We start from the raw sequence: 19,152 nt of genomic DNA, 5'->3' as shown, positions 1-19,152 counted from the left end.
TTCAAAGCATATAATGAGAGCTTTATTTATACGTTTTCAGGTCTTTAGCCAACGGAATTTCATGTGCCTCACAAAATAATTCCTCCTTTGGTGTTGTTGATGTAGCATTTTATGTTTTACATGTGGGTGAAACCTTCATTTCCCTTTCCGGATTTTTTTTTTCAAATAAGTAAAGACGGGAATGTTCTAACAAAAGATCGCAGTAAAATGGAATCAGATACATACGAAAGTATATTCAAACATCAAATAAGAACGATATCTGCATACTGGGTTAGGCATATTACCGGTTTGGTACCGTGTCAGCGAATCAAAACGCGGTTGTAAAGTGACACTTTAAAAAACGTGCGTCGGCGGCATTGCGCAGGGCGTACGCAAATCGCCGGCCAATGGCGTACCTCCGCGCGCCGTATGTAAATGTGCCTATATTCAAATCAGTTTAAAATCACTCCGCGCATGCACGCGCCGACGTTTTTTATTGGCGCTTCGCTTTTTAAGGGTTATGATGCTGCGAATTGACAAGCACGCGCCACCGGCTGAATAGGGTTGCATTGAAAGAAGGGAAAGCAACTCTTCCGCAACCCTTTTTTTGGATGCAGCTGTTTTTTAAAGCTCAGTTTAGTTGGCACGCGACGCGATGTAGTTTAGTCTGTTGAGTTATTTGTGTAACCGTAAAAATTTAAAGTATTTTTTTGTGCATCGGAAGGTGAGAGTAGAGCACCTGGTCCTTTGTTAAAATTCCGATTATGTCGGGGGTTGCAAAAACTAAATCATTCTCGCGTGCAGTGGACTTATGCTATGAATTTAATAATCACTTACTTACTTTAATTCTGAAGTGGCGTCGTGAAACAATGAATGGTGACATGCAATTTAAAATTATTTGAAGGTAGGTTATATAAAGTTCATTATGTTAACTGAAGTTAATAGATATTTATTTTCAAATGTACCTAATTAATTTTCTATTTAGGTAGGTATACTTAAACATAATTCTGTAGGTGGTTTATTTGAACACCTAAAAGATGAATATATCTATATATATATATTGTAGCAATGTATAAAAAGCGGTAAAACCGGTAAAGCGCGCTCTGTAAAGTCGACAGATAGAGTCAAAGATTTGTATTACATTTTTCTTTTAGATTCCGTGCCTATATTATAGTAAGTTTATATCGTGTACAACATACACTTATAAATTAGTTTTGCCTTTCAATTCTCTCGTAAACTCTTGAATTTAATTTTTTAATTTAGATCTCGGATGACGGTTACTTATTAGGTATTTTTGTGTGAAAAATCGTGGAATGTTGCCTAATGTCTGCAGACAGTGTCCCTTCCATAGTGTATTGTTCTGAACTAATAAATAATAAGAGAACATGCAACATGTCGGGGGAAATAGTTATGGTACTGGCTTCCGACGGCCGGAAGTGGACGAGGCCATTCCAAAGTTCATAATTTAAGGAATACCTACTGGGGTACTTTAAATGTATATGATTTCTTTTATATGGGTATAGGTATCTACGGAGAATTTCTGTATCGGTTCATTACACAAAAGATGTAGTCTTAAATACATAACTCTTACATCTCTATTTACAATGTATCACGATGTAGAGAGATAGATACGGATGAATGCATTTATTTATTAGTACAATAATTGTAGCGTGACTGCTCTAGTGTGGCTAATGGGCTTACCTACTTGTGTCATATCTAACAGGTTCTAAACCTGTCTTGGTATGGCTTAAAATACCTTTTAAGGATTTTAAAAAGTATTGAATGTTTCTAAAAATATTATTTTAAATTTACCGAATGCTAATATTTACCGAATAACATCCGCCTGGCAAGGTGTCTCCTTACGGAAGAATTAAAGACCAAAGTAATTGCATGAAATGGAATATAGGTACTTACCTAACAATACAAATATTAGCAGTAGTTGATTGGTAGTCAGACATCAATTGTTTTATCAACATTGGCGATGTATGATCGCCGCTAATGTAGGAAATGAAATATCCGGTCCAGCCCCGCCTTTATTAGTAACACTAGTAAGTAGACACAAGAAAACAAGCTATAAAAGTTATTATTCTGTAGGCATTTAGAATACACGGCATTTTATAATAATTTCCTTCCTCAGCATCTACATACTTAAAGAACTTTCAAGAATTCTTTATATGACGTGATCTTATTAACCCTTTAAAAAGCAGTGGAAATACCTAGTCCTTGTTGGTGCTAGACAATGACGTATATAGTGGTGCGGTGTTTTTATTACCAAAATATCCAGGTACTTATGTCTTATGTCTTCAATTATAAGTAAATTCAATATATATCTAAGGACAGTTTTGTGCTGTTGAAACAATTACCTATACCTATTTGGTTTATGTCAATGTGTTGTGAGAACAAGTTGTTAGATTTTATATGGATAGTTTAATCATAGAGATTAGGTACTGTAATAGCCGATAGTCGATATATTCGTGAAAATAGGCATATTAGGATATAAGAGTGTAATGTCGACAAACATCGGAAACGTCAATCGGCGACTTTTTTAGCCAGCCGCCGTACAAGGCAAATACCGCGCCGAAAGTTTTTTGTCATATTGACTTTCACTTAGTATGTTTGCCTGAAATGTTTTCTTTTGGTGGTTTCTAGTTACCGTCTCTGTAATGTGGTCGTCGGGAAATACTCCTTTCTGACTTTCGTTTACGCTGTTATATTTCCCGTGTTTATGTGTCAAATAACTAGTTTGCGTATAATTATCTAAATTCCTTGCTAATCGTTATTGAGAGGATTTTTTATTGGAAAGATTCGTCCAGATCTATCAAACTAAATAAAATAATGACCATAAAAGTGTTCTCAACATTTTTGGCTTGGTCTATAATGGTTATATAATGACCAAATAACCATTTGTCTGAATTAAATCTACCTTTCTATTTAGTTAATTACCAAAGTAACACTAAAATCTTGAGAAAAAAGCACGAATAAGCGACGCAAAATCACTATCTTCGAGAAAAAACGTTAAATATTAATACGTTTATCTATACTGGAATTATACATTCATTCGTAAGATTTTGCCTCCATTGTCTGGTCGTTACGGCCCCGGTCGGAGCCGGGCGCTGGCGTGGTGTGGGCACGGGGAGGGGGAGGCAACCCTTTCCTCTGAGGGGCGAGAGGCCATCCATCACCGGCGACTAGCGAAATGTATTTTAATCCACTGCCCCGCGCCCGAGCGCTTCATGAAACGTGAAAAATGATCCCGTTGCGCACTCACACGCTCTCAACTATGATTTTACGAGAAAGTTAACTAGCAACTGTGAGCGTGTGCGTGATAGGATTGGGAAGTTGGAGCCCGCTTCCATTGTCGCTAAGTAGCGAACTGAATGTTTCGCTGCGATCGGTAATAACTGACCATTACATTGTTTCCTGTAGCAAGTCAAGTTTAAGAGTGCCGAACAATTTTCATAACAGTAATCAATGGATAATTTCAACCGGGTTTTCGCTCTCGCGTTATAGCTCTGTCGTTTATCATAGAACATTGATGGTTTCAATTAAGGTTTTTACGAACAGAAAATGCAGATTCTTCTAAATTTATTTGTAGTTTGCAATTTCAAATAAGATTTCTTCATTTCGAAGTCATATATGATATAAAATATCTATTTCTTGTTGTTACTTGTTGTGAATGTGCGAGGGCTCGTAACTCACAAATTTAATAGTTTGAAGCGGTCTCCGGAGGCGCCGAGATTTCCGCCCGTTAGTCCTGACATGCGCCATTAATCATACACAAATTGTTGCGCCGCGCGGGAGCACTGATATGTAAGCTTCAATTGAGCCAGTCATCGCTCTGGCCTTTAGAGAAATTCCCAAGAAAACGCTCCATTCAGCCAACAGCTTTAAATGTGACGTGACTTAATGATGGACCGTCATGACTGATGGTATCGCCACTGCGTTCCACACAATCAATTTTTGCAATATATGAAAGTTCTACAAAACATTTTGGTGACTTCTTTATTAGGAAAATTAACTTACCTCCTTAACTGTCGAACAGTTATATAAATAGCTGCATAAAATATCTCAAATTGAGTAGGTATTATGCATTTTATGTCTCAATACATATTTCAAGGAACCCTAACGGGACGCGACGCATAATAATAATATTGAATGTTTTATTGGCGAGTGCTCGTTGATATCTCTCCCGGATTACTAAAACATCTGTCCCGGAAAATTCACTCTCGAGCCGTTTATCGCGTGCTCGAGGGTAGATAGAGAAAAAACTGCAATAACGCGGTGTCATAACAAAGACGCCACCACCGGCCGATAATACTATGATTAATACCCGGCGTTATCTTGAGAGTGCAGGCCTCGCCCGCCCTAAGGAAACCGCACCGAGCCGCGTCGCCCGGGCGTCGCAACCGCCCTACCCCGTCGGAGCATTTCCGCCCTTATTCCGACTCTATAAGTGCCGCAATGGGATGAGATATAGATCTGTTTAAGGTATTCTCCAGACCTAACATAAGAGTTACGGATTTCGCATAATGCATATTATATTCGTGTGCGGGGGAGGCTCAGAGGGTCCGCTCAGCGGCCGCGCGGCCGGCGGGGGAGGGGGAGGGCCGCGTGACCGCACGTCTTTTGCACGCGACAAGCTCTCGACATTTTTTTATTATTATTGCGCTTCGATGGAATTTATTCCGGCAAGGGTCCGTAATAGAATAGCGGACACGCTCGTTTGGCCCTAACGGCGATTTTGAATATGATTTTTAAATTAAGTAATGGAGAGTGAGTGCCTTTTTAGAGTTATTTTAAGGGGCGGGAAGTTTTCACAGGGGTGTAGCGTTGGAGCGATGTGAATTTTTAAAGGAGTGTTTCATGGGCGGCGGGGTAGCTCCGTGCGGCTCGGGTAATTAGTTTCGCGGAACATTGCGTACAGATTAAAGAAACGATTAATAGCGTAGCAATAAACAATGTTAATGCGAGCCTTCAGCGGCAGGTGCGGCCGATATTGGGTGCGCAGCGCATTATCAATTAATTGCGGAGGAAATATGAGAAATATCATTAGAGCCTGCAGCGGGCACTCCCCACTCGACCCGCTGTCGGGAACACTCACACTTTTATGTAAATATTATTCTACTATCATTTATTTTGGACGTTATGATATTATGCGTAGACATACTTTTAACGTTTTCGATGAAATCAGGCCTTCATTTATCACATTTATTAAATAATTTATTCTATTTAGGTAGTTAATTAAAATGAAGTTCTACTAGAATCTGCTGTTTACTCCGAGAACTAGGTTTGACTGCTTTATGTAGGCCTACTGTACTACTGAGAATCAAAACTAGAAGACTAAATCAGAACAACGTAAACAGTGTTTTAAGAAGGCACATATAAAACTTTAATAATAATCACTATAAGCTCCGTGTACTAACTTTAAATTCTCGGATTCCTAATCTGAGCGCAGAAACATCTAATTGTATAGTAGTAGTAAAACTAACATGAAGGTAAATAGAATCATCTAGGAGTTATTACTAGCTACCAATTGGTAGTACCTACGTCGTTCTGTCTTATATGTCAACGGTCAATCAATCAAAAATAGGGTTACAGTGAAAGTATTTGTATAAAATTGTTGACATGAATGCATATGTATAATCGAAACTATCGAAAGCTCTATATAGCCATTTAATCTATATTAGGTATTTAATATTTTTGTCAAAATAATAAGTACATGTACATTGTACCTACCTCCATATACAATTTACTAAAACTCTTTTAGATTAAAAGTATAAATAAACAGTTGAGGACGAATTTGAAACTAATGTGACTATAATAAATCGTTTTGTCCGCAGATCCAAATTGCGAAGTTGATATTTTAAGCTACAGTTTACCTGAGATTTCTGGAGTAGTTTGATTTGCACTGTGTGGTGGGTAGAACGGTAAATACAAGCAATGGAGGTAAAAAGATATGTATCATTTTTGGCTACCTTTTAAAAAAATAGTTTTTTTAATTTTTAAGTTTAAATTATATCCATACTTTTGAGCACATCCCTCTGCATAGACAAAGGCTTACAGGCTTACTATTACAGAAATTAACAAAAATAACAATTAAATACTTTCTATAATTATTAATCAATCGACTTTTTTAAGTTATAACTATGGATAAGTAAATTTATATATGTATCTATATACTTTGATAAGTAAGTAGGTACATCCTTTTAGTATAGATTCCTAATTATTCTGGGTGTTCTAATAAGATCTCTGCAAAAGTGACTGATAAGTGAACAAAATCTATATAAGTTACTATAAGGTAAACTCTACAAAAACAACAGTTGTGGAAAAAAATAGCACAATCGCGTTAAATGTAAAAATTTATGCTTTTCAGATAGACAAGAGGCAATGTCTTTTGGGAAACACTACACGAAAATTCCAAATACCACAGCTATGGTGAAGACCAAAATAATTAGTTAACCTTATGTAAGTACGTTTTAGCGTTTTCTATCTTCACGTTTTTATCATTTTAATTTTCGTATTAAAAACAAACACGTCCTTGCCATATGAAATATTTAATCACGTGATAATAAAAAGGCCGTTTCATACAATTCACTATAAATAAAGTAAAATCATTAATATGCTTAGGTATTTTATTTTTATAAAGATAAACTCTTAACGGATTTTATTTTAAGTATGATGATAAGAATTTCTCATAATTTATTGCTTTTAAATATTGACCTATAACTAAATAATGTAATTTTAATTTTAGTATAGGTAAAGCCATTGATTAATTATTAGTAAAGTACTCGTATGATACCATGTTAAGAAATTAAAGTTCTGGAAAGTCTATGTCCATTTAACTTTATAAATTGCAGAATTCAAGAAGTAATTATCTATAACATATTTTAATATTTATTCAGTAGAGTAGTCTTTAACTACTCTTGTGCAGGAAAACATATAAAGTTGCACGTTAATCGATTCCGTGCGGATGGCACCACAGTTGTGCCATGAATTTCTTTTGTGTATGGCGGGTGGCACCTGAGAGGTAACAAAATTTGAAGCCATAAAATGTGGATAAATTGACGTTTATCAGAGTTGTTCTGAAAACAAAAGTGTCTTTATTTATCACGTAGATCCTTCCTAGAATGTCAGTTTCAGCAGATCACGTGATTTCACATACTTCAGGGATTGTAAACCTTACAAAAAAAAAAATATTATATTATTTTGCAAATTACTGTGATTGTATTACTATAATAGTACCTACTTTTCGTTAATAGTAAGCCAATAGAAACTGGATTAAAATATTCGTACTTTGGTGTTTATCTTTGTCTGAATAAATAGCGCAATCAATTTCGATATTCTATTAGAAACCTATCCATTAATAATTTTTATATTAAAGTTTGTCCAAAAGGCCGCCGCATTGAATCGGTTAAGCAGTTTCAAGTCGTAAATGATAACATACGAACACCGGTAACCAACCACTTTTGAGAACTCTTGACGACTTTGAAAGCGTGTATCACGCCGACTATTGCTTTTAGGTGTCTAATGATTGTTGTGTTTCATATTTGAAGAGGAATATTTTTTCACCCTTCAATTGTAAGAATAGAGCGACATCTAATTTCTCTTTGGGGATTCCACCGTGGGATTTCACGACACACTACAGAACGATTTTTAGAACACACAACTTTTTTTCAAATTTCGTTAGAGTGCCGATAGACGCTGGATAAAGTAACCGTGACAGACAGAAGTACGGACACGTAGACAGAAGGGTATCGTTTTGCTATTTGACAGCGGAACCCTAAACCGTGAAAACTTTCTCCGTAACGGCTCTAAATTGTATCGCCACGTCGATAGTTGCGTCTATACATCTTTTCTTCGCGTCCGAGTGTGTGTGATGTCGCCCAGCGCGCTGCCATTGTAATCTGGCCCCTCTTCCTCCATTCTGCTACCTTAATGTCCCCCAAACTGCATACGCGTCGGGGGGAGGGGCGGGTTAAGTTAAGACGGTGATAGTTCGTACATATTTCTGCAATTGATTAGGCGGGGGCGGTTGCCATGGCGACGCTGCACTCCCCGCCCGCCCCTCACCAGTCATCGTACAAAGCCCGCGACTCGCGTTCATATTGCAATTTTCTTTATGAGATACGAGCGATCTTTTATGTCGCTCGTGTTATTGTCTGTATGTACCTAATTATTGTCAAGAATTCATTCGGTGACTTTGAGATACGCTATAACACTGTAACATTTATGTATTTGTATATAAGTCTGAAAATTATATAAAAAATCATAAGATTTGTTTATTTCATGAACCCTTTTATTTGTTTGACACAAATTCAGTTTTCACAAACTATTCAGAATGTATTAAACTTTTGAAACTGAAACAGGGGTGATCTAGATGACTTTTTGTTACAAAATCTTCAGTTATAGTCATGTGGACATTACCTCGCTTTTAATAATTTAATGAAGTATTTTCCGGCGAAACGTCTAGCATTTACGTCTATGTCCTAAGCGCTACATAAAATGTCCGTTCAATATTGGCTAGTCGTTAAACAGTTAATAAAGAGGCGTTTAATAAAGCTGGGGGTGGAAGGGGTGCTGTAAAATGCACTGAAATTTATTATTATTGCACTTTATGAAGGTATTACGTTGTCCGCTGCGACACTGTTATGACTTTACAGCATAAAACTATGCAATTTTGAAGGAAAACTTCGTAATATGTTGTTCTCCGCGTGACAAGTCTAAATAAGTACCCTCGCGTAAAACTGGTTCCCTAGAAATATTTAAGTTTAAAAGTGGTCTCAGTCACCAGTAAAACCCTATTAAAATCTTTGTGAGAATTTTCTCGATAAATTAGGTTACCGATTACTAGTCTGTTGTAGTCGAATAATGATATGACTTAAAAAAAAACGAGTATATTTTAAAAACACAGGCAGAATAATTGTATGCTCACTGAAACAATATAATTTATTTATTATTGGATGCATAACACGTACGTAGCAAGGAATTGTAAATTTATGAACATGACTAAAAAATGTTTGGATGTTGATATCACTTTCTAAATTGTAAAATAAATGCAATCTGTATCTATTTCTCTTGACTCTAGTGATATATGCGAGTGATATATAGTGATAAATGATATATGCGTAGTTAAATTATAGCTGGATAAACATATTCCAAACAAGTAATATCATTCAATATTCTCAAATACAAATATGCTACACCAAACACTATTTCAAGTTAACATTGTGTCCGAATTTGAGGCGGGCTATGGCGGGTATCCTTTCTAAAAATACGAAGCTTGCGTCCTTAACCAAACATTGCAATAAATGTATTTGTAGAGGGATGGCAAAGAAGGGTGATACTTATTATAATACTAGAAAAATACTCGTCATTTATGACAAAGATTACAAAATTCAACAGCTTTTACTTTATTGGTGCCTATTTTAGTACAAATAATTATGATGCACGCCTATCCTATAAATGACAATGTAACTTTTAATACTCGCAAGCTTAACATTTTTATGAAAAAAAGAACATTGTAGTAGCGTATCAAACAAATGTTAATTTTCAGTACGTATTTGTCATGTATATCTATATCTGATTTCTTACCTAAAATATAACAAACCATAGAGTAGTTGATAATATTACCCAGCTTTTTAGGTATTACATAGGAATGCCAGACCGATTCCTTATCAAGTACCTAAAAATACCTAAATATAACATATTTTCGCTTAAAATGAGTTTAATAATTTAAGGAGCAACAAGAATTAAACCAAATATTAGTAGCTTTTAGTAAATTTGAGATGTAAATAGATTGGTCCCTCCAATACAATTCGATCGGAGTCTACAGCAGCACTCGCCCTACGCCGCTACGCGCTACGATCGATCGCATGCATTATGCATGCGCGCTGCAGATCTGCCCCACGCATACGTTAGCGCTGTTTGCATAAGCTGATGAGATGCGCTCATTATTGGGGGAGAGGTAATGCTATGTAACAGGGCATGTGTGTTGTGCGTATTTTTGTAGCTTTGTGTAATATTTTAGCGTAGGTAAGTATTTTAGCGTAGATTCTTTTTTGTAATAGTTAACTTTTATAGATATAAAATGTCACAAAGAACTTAATTTAAAATTTGTTATAACAATCATCATATAGTACAGGATCCCTAGTATAGTTTTCATCATTTATTAATAATAAGCTGATTTTTCGTGAGTAGCTTCGTTTCGACAAGACGCCCAACATTTTTCCTTACAGCAATGTTGGTAAATGGTAGCTTGATGGGGCAGCAAGGATAAAATATGTTGACCGGACGAATTCTAAAAATTTATTACTAACCAAATTTTTCTTTGTCAATTATCAAGATAATTATTTAAATAACGTGAAAAAATATTTGTCCTACAAAATATAAGGTTTTTATTAAGGCGTCCCCCCTCTCCAACATGTATCATAAACAAGGCCATGAAAAATAATTACTAACCAGCTGATTTTTTTTTTATTGGCTGTCTACCATTTACATAGTCTACCATGCACATTGTCCTACAAATTACATGGTATGTCATCTCGGACCTACACTTAAAAGTTGTAGTACTAATACTTAATGTAAAAATAATTAGTATCAAGCTGAGTGTTCCAGAATAGCTTCGTTTTAATGAGACGCCCAACAAATTCTCGTACGAAAGTTCTCGATTGTGGTTTATAACTAAAATAATAGGGATGAAATATGTTGATTTGACGAATCAAAAAAAAATATTACTAACCGATTTTTTTTTTATTAATTATCGAGACAATTATCTAAATAACGTGAAAAAATATTTGTCCTACAAAATATAAGGTTTTTTTAAGGCGTCCCCCCTCTCCAACATGTATCATAAACAAGGTCATGAAAAATAATTACTAACCAGCTGATTTTTTTTTTATTAGCTGTCTAACATTTACACAGCTTACTACCCACATTGTCCTACAAATTGCGAAGTACGTTATTCCAGTCCGCCAGTTTTATAGTTTATTTATATTATATTATAGTTAAATTACAAATCTTGTAGGATTAATAAAAGTTACCCTTTTTTTTGTAGGACATTGTTTTATTTAGATAAAAATTATATTATCCTATCACGTGATACCTTTGTCCTACAGTTACTAATAAAAAAAATAATCCTGCGGAATTAACATCTTTTCAGCGTAGGTCCGAGATGACATACCATGCAATTTGTAGGACAATGTGCATGGTAGACTATGTAAATGGTAGACAGCCAATAAAAAAAAAATCAGCTGGTTAGTAATTATTTTTCATGACCTTGTTTATGATACATGTTGGAGAGGGGGGACGCCTTAATAAAAACCTTATATTTTGTAGGACAAATATTTTTTCACGTTATTTAAATAATTATCTTGATAATTAACAAAGAAAAATTTGGTTAGTAATAAATTTTTAGAATTCGTCCGGTCAACATATTTTATCCTTGCTGCCCCATCAAGCTACCATTTACCAACATTGCTGTAAGGAAAAATGTTGGGCGTCTTGTCGAAACGAAGCTACTCACGAAAAATCAGCTTGTTAGTAATAAATGATGAAAACTATACTAGGGATCCTGTACCAATACCATGCAATTTGTAGGACAATGTGCATGGTAGACTATGTAAATGGTAGACAGCCAATAAAAAAAAAATCAGCTGGTTAGTAATTATTTTTCATGACCTTGTTTATGATACATGTTGGAGAGGGGGGACGCCTTAATAAAAACCTTATATTTTGTAGGACAAATATTTTTTCACGTTATTTAAATAATTATCTTGATAATTAACAAAGAAAAATTTGGTTAGTAATAAATTTTTAGAATTCGTCCGGTCAACATATTTTATCCTTGCTGCCCCATCAAGCTACCATTTACCAACATTGCTGTAAGGAAAAATGTTGGGCGTCTTGTCGAAACGAAGCTACTCACGAAAAATCAGCTTGTTAGTAATAAATGATGAAAACTATACTAGGGATCCTGTACCAATATTGTAATATATTTAAAACATATTTCAAACAGACGAATCATGATTAAAATTATAATTTAAAGTAGTTTAGACTTTTAATAAAAGTTTTGATAGGCAATAATTAGGCAAACGTGTATTATTTTTATTGACCAATTAAGTATGTAAAAAACAGACTGACAATCCGTACATGCATGGATGTGGAAATTAAACAGATTATGTGTTTCGATCTGAACTAACCATATAGTAGATATTTACATATTTGTTTAAATCGTTCACTTTAATCTCCGCCTAACATGTTCCAGATGCCATTTAATATTATAAATTGACAGGTATATAGATTATAACATGAATAAAATTCTATACAAAATGTTAACAGCGTTTAGTACCAACGATACAAAAATGAGAACTCATCAACCGCTAGCACCATGCCGCTCAAAACCCTCCTCACATTCAGTGTAATTAAAGAGAACAAGAAAGACCTTAATGAGTCCAGCGTCACGGAGCGTCACGGAGCGTCTGACAACGGAACTCATTGCATACATTCACCGGGAGGGAGGCCACCCCCTCCCCACGTAATTAAGCGTGTGCGACACTTCTCTCCTCGTTACGGTAGGTCCGGTCTTAGCGTTATCAATAACACATACGCCTACACGTTATCCATATATAGATGTTACGTCTTGTCGTCTGTCCACACTGACTGTCGCAGTGTTCTTATTCTTGCAAAACTGGTATAAGCAGGTAAAGGTTTGAAGTAATGGTACGGCTACCCTGTCCCATTTAGCAGTCCATTTAGCAGTTGAAGTTAAACGGTAGCTACTTTTATGGATTATAAGCACTAAAATTGATTCAGGACTGGGGCCGAAACTAAAGTTAAAATACGCATTCTCGTCTGTGATAATTCCCTTTTTTTATAATATAGGAGTAGCAGACGAGCATGCAGTCCACCTGATGGTAAGTGATTACTGCCGCCCATCGACATCTGTAATCGACCCCAGATAGAATTAGATATTCCTACCTGAGGTCGGCCACAGATGCGCCGCTACCCCTAAGGACTAAGCTGCAACGCCTCGGATAAGTATGTCTCCCTTACCACACCCTTCAAAACGGAACACAGCAATGCCTAACACTGTTGTTATTATACTGCAGAAATAGGTGTGGTGGTGGTGCCGCCGCACTCGAACCACAAAGGATTCTACCACCTTCTAAATTACGTTGAAAATTGGTATATAGCGTTAACTGGTGGAAACGCCTTAGAATCGAGAATACTCTGTCACATAGTTATCAAGGACTTACCAAGGATGGTGTAATCGTGGTCATTAGAATCACGAAGAGTTGCCGAGTAGAGGTTACCAGAGGAACTCCAGTGGGAGTTGACCTCACATGTACAGCAATACCGTTGTCGCCAATTCCACACGTCGATTCGGATTAGCCTTGATACCAAAGTGACGAGAGTAGGCGTTACGAGAGTAGGCGATACGATCAATGAATATTTTATGCCAACACAAAATTCGTAATTTAGAATAAACTTATTGTCGCTGTAAATGGTAACGTTTCAATTGTATGTACAAATACAGGTTAATATTATTAATACGCTTTTATTAGCTTCAGACGTATGTATGTTGGTATGTTAGTATGTAACGGAATCTTTGAACATGATTTTAACCCCCTTCAAAACGTCGGATTAACTTGAAATTTGGCATACTTATTAAGGACCGATGACAATTCAACATTCTGACCCGTTATCCTTACTAGGATAATCAGGATCAGCGATTTTTGTTTTCCTGAGACCCGGAAGGTCTGCGTTAAGACCAATAAAGGAATCTACCAGGCGCGCCGATCACCTAACCTAACCTGACCTGACCTGACCTGACCTGACTTGACCTGACCTGACCTGACCTCAACTTCGACGCGTCCGTTGTTAATAGCATCATGAAGCGGTGTCTCATCATCCTTATTCATTCAGCACTTCAACATCTGCACCTTCCTTTAACAAGATTTCCACTATTTCATTGTTCCCATTTCTTGCTGCCAAATGTAAAGGCATATATGATTTCAGCTCATCGTCATAGTCACAACTTATATTATTAACTCGAGCTGTAAAATTAATTAAACTACTAGCAGTTTTAAAATCTCTGTAGGCAGCAGCAACACAAAGAGAAGAAATTCTAGAATTATTTTTGATATTAACATCATCATGCTGTAATATTAAATCGATGATTGGACGACGTCCTTTTGAAATGACTAGATGTAAAGCAGTTGACCGTTTTTCTCTTGAGTATTGCCATCAGCGCCTGTTTTTAAAAGATGCTCTATCATCCTTTTTCCGTGATTACTTTTATCCAAGATAGAGGACCTGGGATATAGTATAAATTATGAAAGAAAGCAGTTAGCATTGGCAATTCGGATGTCATTCAACAACTCCTCTGGGATTTTCACGTTAACAATAAAAATAAACACCAATGTAAAACACCACTTCATACAGCTGTGTTAAACAATGACCCAATATTCATTTTTGCACTGCTAAGCAAAGGTGCTGATGCTGATTCGAAAGATAAACTTGATAATACGCTACGTAATAATCGTTAAAATAATCGCTAAAATAATCACTAAAAAATGAAAAATAAAGAATAGTTAAAAAAAACTAAAAAATACGCTTTTATAAAAAATTCGACCAAAAAATGAAAAATAAATAATAGTTTAAAAAAACTAAAAAAATACACTTTTTATAGAAAATCCAACTAAAAAATAGAAAATAAAATTTTTAAAATTTGAATTAAGAATAGTGTAAATAAGATAAAAATATTTTTTATTGTAAAAAAAGCGTGGGGTGCTTTTTAAGATATTATCAAAATGATAATCCTTCTACTCAATATCTATCAATAAAATATTTATAACTATTGACACCATGCACCCCACGCTTTTTTTACAATAAAAAATATTTTTATCTTATTTACACTATTCTTAATTCAAATTTTAAAAATTTTATTTTCTATTTTTTAGTTGGATTTTCTATAAAAAGTGTATTTTTTTAGTTTTTTTAAACTATTATTTATTTTACATATCGATACATTAATTCGCAAACCAGCCAACTTCACTTTTCGTCAAAATGTTGTTTTTTTTTAATTTATTTTCATAATAAATGGCGTTGAACGAAATCAAAATAATTAAAAAAAACATTTAAAAAAAGTAGAGTTGGCTGATTTGCGAATTAAGGTATCGATATGTAAAAGTTTGATTGATTATGGTATTATGAATCGTAACTGATTTTTTTTCGTCCTTACAGGTTTGTTTGAATAGGTACATAATTTACAACAATGATGACATATTTTATTAATAATAAAATAACGAAAATGTGGTGAAATATTATTTATTTCTAGAATTCGGTGTTTTGGTTTTATACCTATCACCTGTTTTTACTAAAGGACGAGTGATTATTACTAAAGGACGACTGTGATGTGTTTTTAATGGAGTCTTCACGAGTGCTTCATTTATAAAAAGTGAATGTTTTAAGCAATTTACACATTGGCCCATTATCAAATGAGCCGCCCTCAAAATTAATAGCAAAGATTATAACTAGTGAAGATTATTGAGGATCGCTACTCGTGATGGAAATCTTTGTCTTTAATAATATAAGCCACATAATCGCTATTCTTTTTTCAAGACTGTGGAGTAATTCAGTGCTAAACAATTTTAATTATTATATCTTAAAATAAATAAATATAGTTTTAGTTTTTTAATCCTAGTTTTATTACTTAAATTTTTCTGTTGTATTAATTACTTTTTATTTTTAGTGTTTATATATTTTTAATTCATGTCACAGGTGCCTGGTACAAGCAATGCATTGGTATTTGGTAACAAATCTGGCGACTCATCATTTGATTTTGTTCAATGTCCATACTGCTCCCATCCTAAATATTTGAAAGGTCAAAGAGGCCTTAATATCCATATAGGCAAATCTCATAAAGTGTCCCAATCTAGTAACACGCTTTTGATTACGTCTCCAATTGATCCACCAAGTCAAACACATTCAAATAAAAATTCTGATAAAGAGCCTTTTTGGAAATATCTATATAAATTAAAAACTTCCATTCCAATAGTGAAACGCATACCAAAAGGTGCCCGTATTTTAGTTGCAAACAAATTGTCTCAACTAATAAACTGTATTTTGAAGGATAACTCTAAGGATCATTGGGAGCAGTATTTTACATTTTCTTATAATATTTTACATGCGTCTTCTGATCCTCTGTCTGGACACACATCCATTACACAAAAAATTAAAAATAATTGCCTTAAACCTATTCCCTTTGAAAATGTATTAGAAGATAAGAAGCAATTTCACCCAACATGTATTTTTCGGTCTATTGAGAGAAAAATCAGTGATGGAGACATAAAAGGTGCTTCTACTCTTCTGTTTTCAAATGATGTTGTCGCCCCTGATTCCCCAGAAACACTTTCAGCTCTACGGAATAAACACCCACCACCTGGTTCTTCATTAGTTCCTGGACTTTCTCCCGATTGTAATGATTCGCACCTAACTGTTCTATCAAAAGATGTTTATGGAGCGATTATGTCGTTCAAAAATGGTTCTGCCGGAGGTTTAGATGCTTTAACGCCACAACATTTTAAAGATCTTGTGTGTGGCGCAAATGGCGACTCTGGCAGAACATTGTTGAACGATATAACTAATCTTATAAACTTTATGCTTGCGGGAAAAGTCAATCAAGATATAACGAATCTTCTTTATGGTGCAAATTTGTGTGCCCTAAAGAAGAAAGATGGGGGTATCCGCCCCATTGCTATTGGAAACACATTAAGAAGAATAGCTTCTAAGGTTTGTTGTAGGCATATCCTCCCTTCACTGAAACAAAAGTTTCAACCTATTCAGTTGGGTTTCGGGTCGAAGGGAGGTTGTGAGGCAGCCGTACACAGCCTTAGAAGTTTTTTGCTTAAGGGTGGTGGTGATGTTATATTGAAGGTTGACGTTAAAAATGCATTTAACTCTGTGGACCGCAGCACTCTACTCCACGAAATTAAAACAATTGTCCCAGAAGTTTATCCATTTTTATTTCAGTGTTATGGTACTCCAACCCATCTTTTATATAAGAACAACTTAATTGAGTCTGCGGTCGGATGTCAACAAGGAGATCCACTTGGGCCAGCCATTTTTAGTCTAGCCATTCATCCCATTATTTCGAAACTAAATTCAAAATTGAACATGTGGTATCTGGATGACGGGACCTTAGGAGGCGATGCAACTACCGTTTTTGATGATTTTACCTTCCTATTAGATGGTTTAAAAAAAATTGGTCTTGAGTTGAATTTTTCGAAATGTGAACTTTTTATTAATGAATTATTATCTGTTCCTGCCAGAGAAATGATTTTACAAAAATTTTTTTCTTTGTCATCTGATATAAAAATTGTAGGAAAAGAATCATTGCGCCTCCTCGGTTCTCCCGTATTAGAAGATTCTATTCAACCTTTTTTCGACGAACTCTTGTCAAAATTTGATGTAATTTCTGAACGTTTAGGCAAAATTAAAATACACATGGCTTATCACATTATTCGATTTTGTATTTTTGTTCCCAAATTTACATACTTTTTAAGATGTTGCCCAGCATGGAAGTTTTTAAATTCTCTGTCAGTATTGGATTCTCATATTTTGAGGATATTATCAAACATATTGAATTGCAATTTGGATGATAGATCTTGGTCCCAGGCCTCTTTACCTATACGTTTTGGAGGTCTTGGTATCAGGAAAGCTACATCCGTTGCTTTACCGGCATTCCTGTCTTCTGTGCACGGTACGAGTTCTCTGTTCCAATAAATAACGAATTCTTCATTAGGTCTTACAGAAATCTCGTACTGTGAGGAAGCCAGGAATGCTTGGCACACAGCTTGCCCAGGTGTATCTCTACCTGTAGATCTGAATGTGCAAAGGCTTTGGGACGAGCCGCTTTGCAGAATAACACACACCTCATTGGTAAACTCAAGTGTCAGTTCTGCTGAGCGTGCTCGTCTCCTGGCCGTTTCTGTTAAGGAATCAGGATTTTGGCTTCATGCAACACCGTCCAACAACTTAGGGTCAGTGTTAGACAATACATCATTTACCATTGCTATCGGCTTGCGACTAGGTTTACCTTTAATTCATCCACATTGTTGCCCTTGTGGAGTTCAGGTAGACCATTTGGGACACCACGGCCTATCTTGTCGTCGTAGCGCCGGTCGCCAATCGCGCCATGCTGCCCTCAATGATGTCATCCGCAGGGCTCTTGCTACCGTCAACGTACCGGCACAATTAGAGCCGAACGGTATTGTACGAGACGATGGTAAGAGGCCTGACGGCTTGACTTTAATTCCTTGGAAGAATGGGAGGTGTCTTGTGTGGGATGCTACGTGTGTCGACACAATGGCACCATCCCATCTTCAACTATCTTCTAGGGCAGCTGGTGTTGTGGCTACCGATGCGGAAATACGCAAACTGCAGAAATATGCTAGTCTCAGTCGAGACTATATATTTCTGCCGTTTGGTGTAGAGACGATGGGGCCGTGGGGTTCTGACGCTCGATCTTTTTTTAAACACCTTTCAAGGCGTTTGATCGAGTGCACCCACGACCAGAGGGCTGGCGCTTACCTCGGGCAAAGAATTAGCTTTGCTATTCAGCGAGGTAATGTCGCCAGCGTTTTGGGGACTCTTCCAAGAGACAACAATTTGGATGAAGCTTATTATATTTAACTATTTTATTATAAGTATCTTTATAGCCTATTTCATATATTATTTTGTACTTTTTTATTACGTTAATATTGTAAATAATTAAATGTAACATGACATATTAAAAGCTTTTATTAAAGGTAATGTAAGTTTACTATGTCACATTCTTTTACATGTAAAGGCAGGTAATAATTAAAGGCTATTAAATCCCTTATTTAAACCAGAGTATTAGAAGGCCAAAGTTCATACGAGTAGGCCATAGGTTTTCGCTGCACAAATCCGTACTCAATTTTCTCAAACAAAATACAAATTTAAATTGCTAATTAAAATAAGTAATCACGTACCCTGAGCTCGTTACAGGAATCAATTTAGCCCGGGGCCGGGCGGGGGTCGGGGTGGCAAGTGGCGCGGGGGTTCGAGGGTTGCAATAATTAGGCGCGCGGATTAGCCTCCGGCGAGGAAATTAACTTGAAACTCGATGGCTTCCTTGCTTCCTACTTTAGA

At 35.8% G+C, this 19,152-nt stretch overlaps 1 protein-coding gene and 1 pseudogene across 2 annotated transcripts in view; both read left to right on the top strand.

Annotated features, from left to right (window-relative positions):
* Window positions 1–19,152, top strand: part of LOC140749755 (uncharacterized) — a 55,494-nt gene that overhangs the window by 24,124 nt on the left and 12,218 nt on the right. Inside the window, exons 2-3 of one of the 2 annotated variants that reach the window (XM_073082910.1) lie at window positions 5,820–5,906; window positions 6,353–6,444. The gene's annotated coding sequence lies outside the window, so the exon portion shown is untranslated. Of the gene's footprint in view, window positions 1–5,819; window positions 6,445–19,152 lie in introns of both variants that reach the window. The other variant, XM_073082909.1, reaches the window with a different exon arrangement.
* Window positions 15,282–18,709, top strand: LOC140749796 (uncharacterized; annotated as a pseudogene).

Source organism: Epargyreus clarus, unplaced genomic scaffold, assembly GCF_041222505.1.
Source record: "Epargyreus clarus isolate Ecla_fem2 unplaced genomic scaffold, WU_Ecla_fem_2.2 ptg000018l, whole genome shotgun sequence".
Classification (NCBI taxonomy): Eukaryota; Metazoa; Arthropoda; class Insecta; order Lepidoptera; family Hesperiidae; genus Epargyreus; species Epargyreus clarus.
This window is presented reverse-complemented; position numbering and strand designations above follow the sequence as displayed.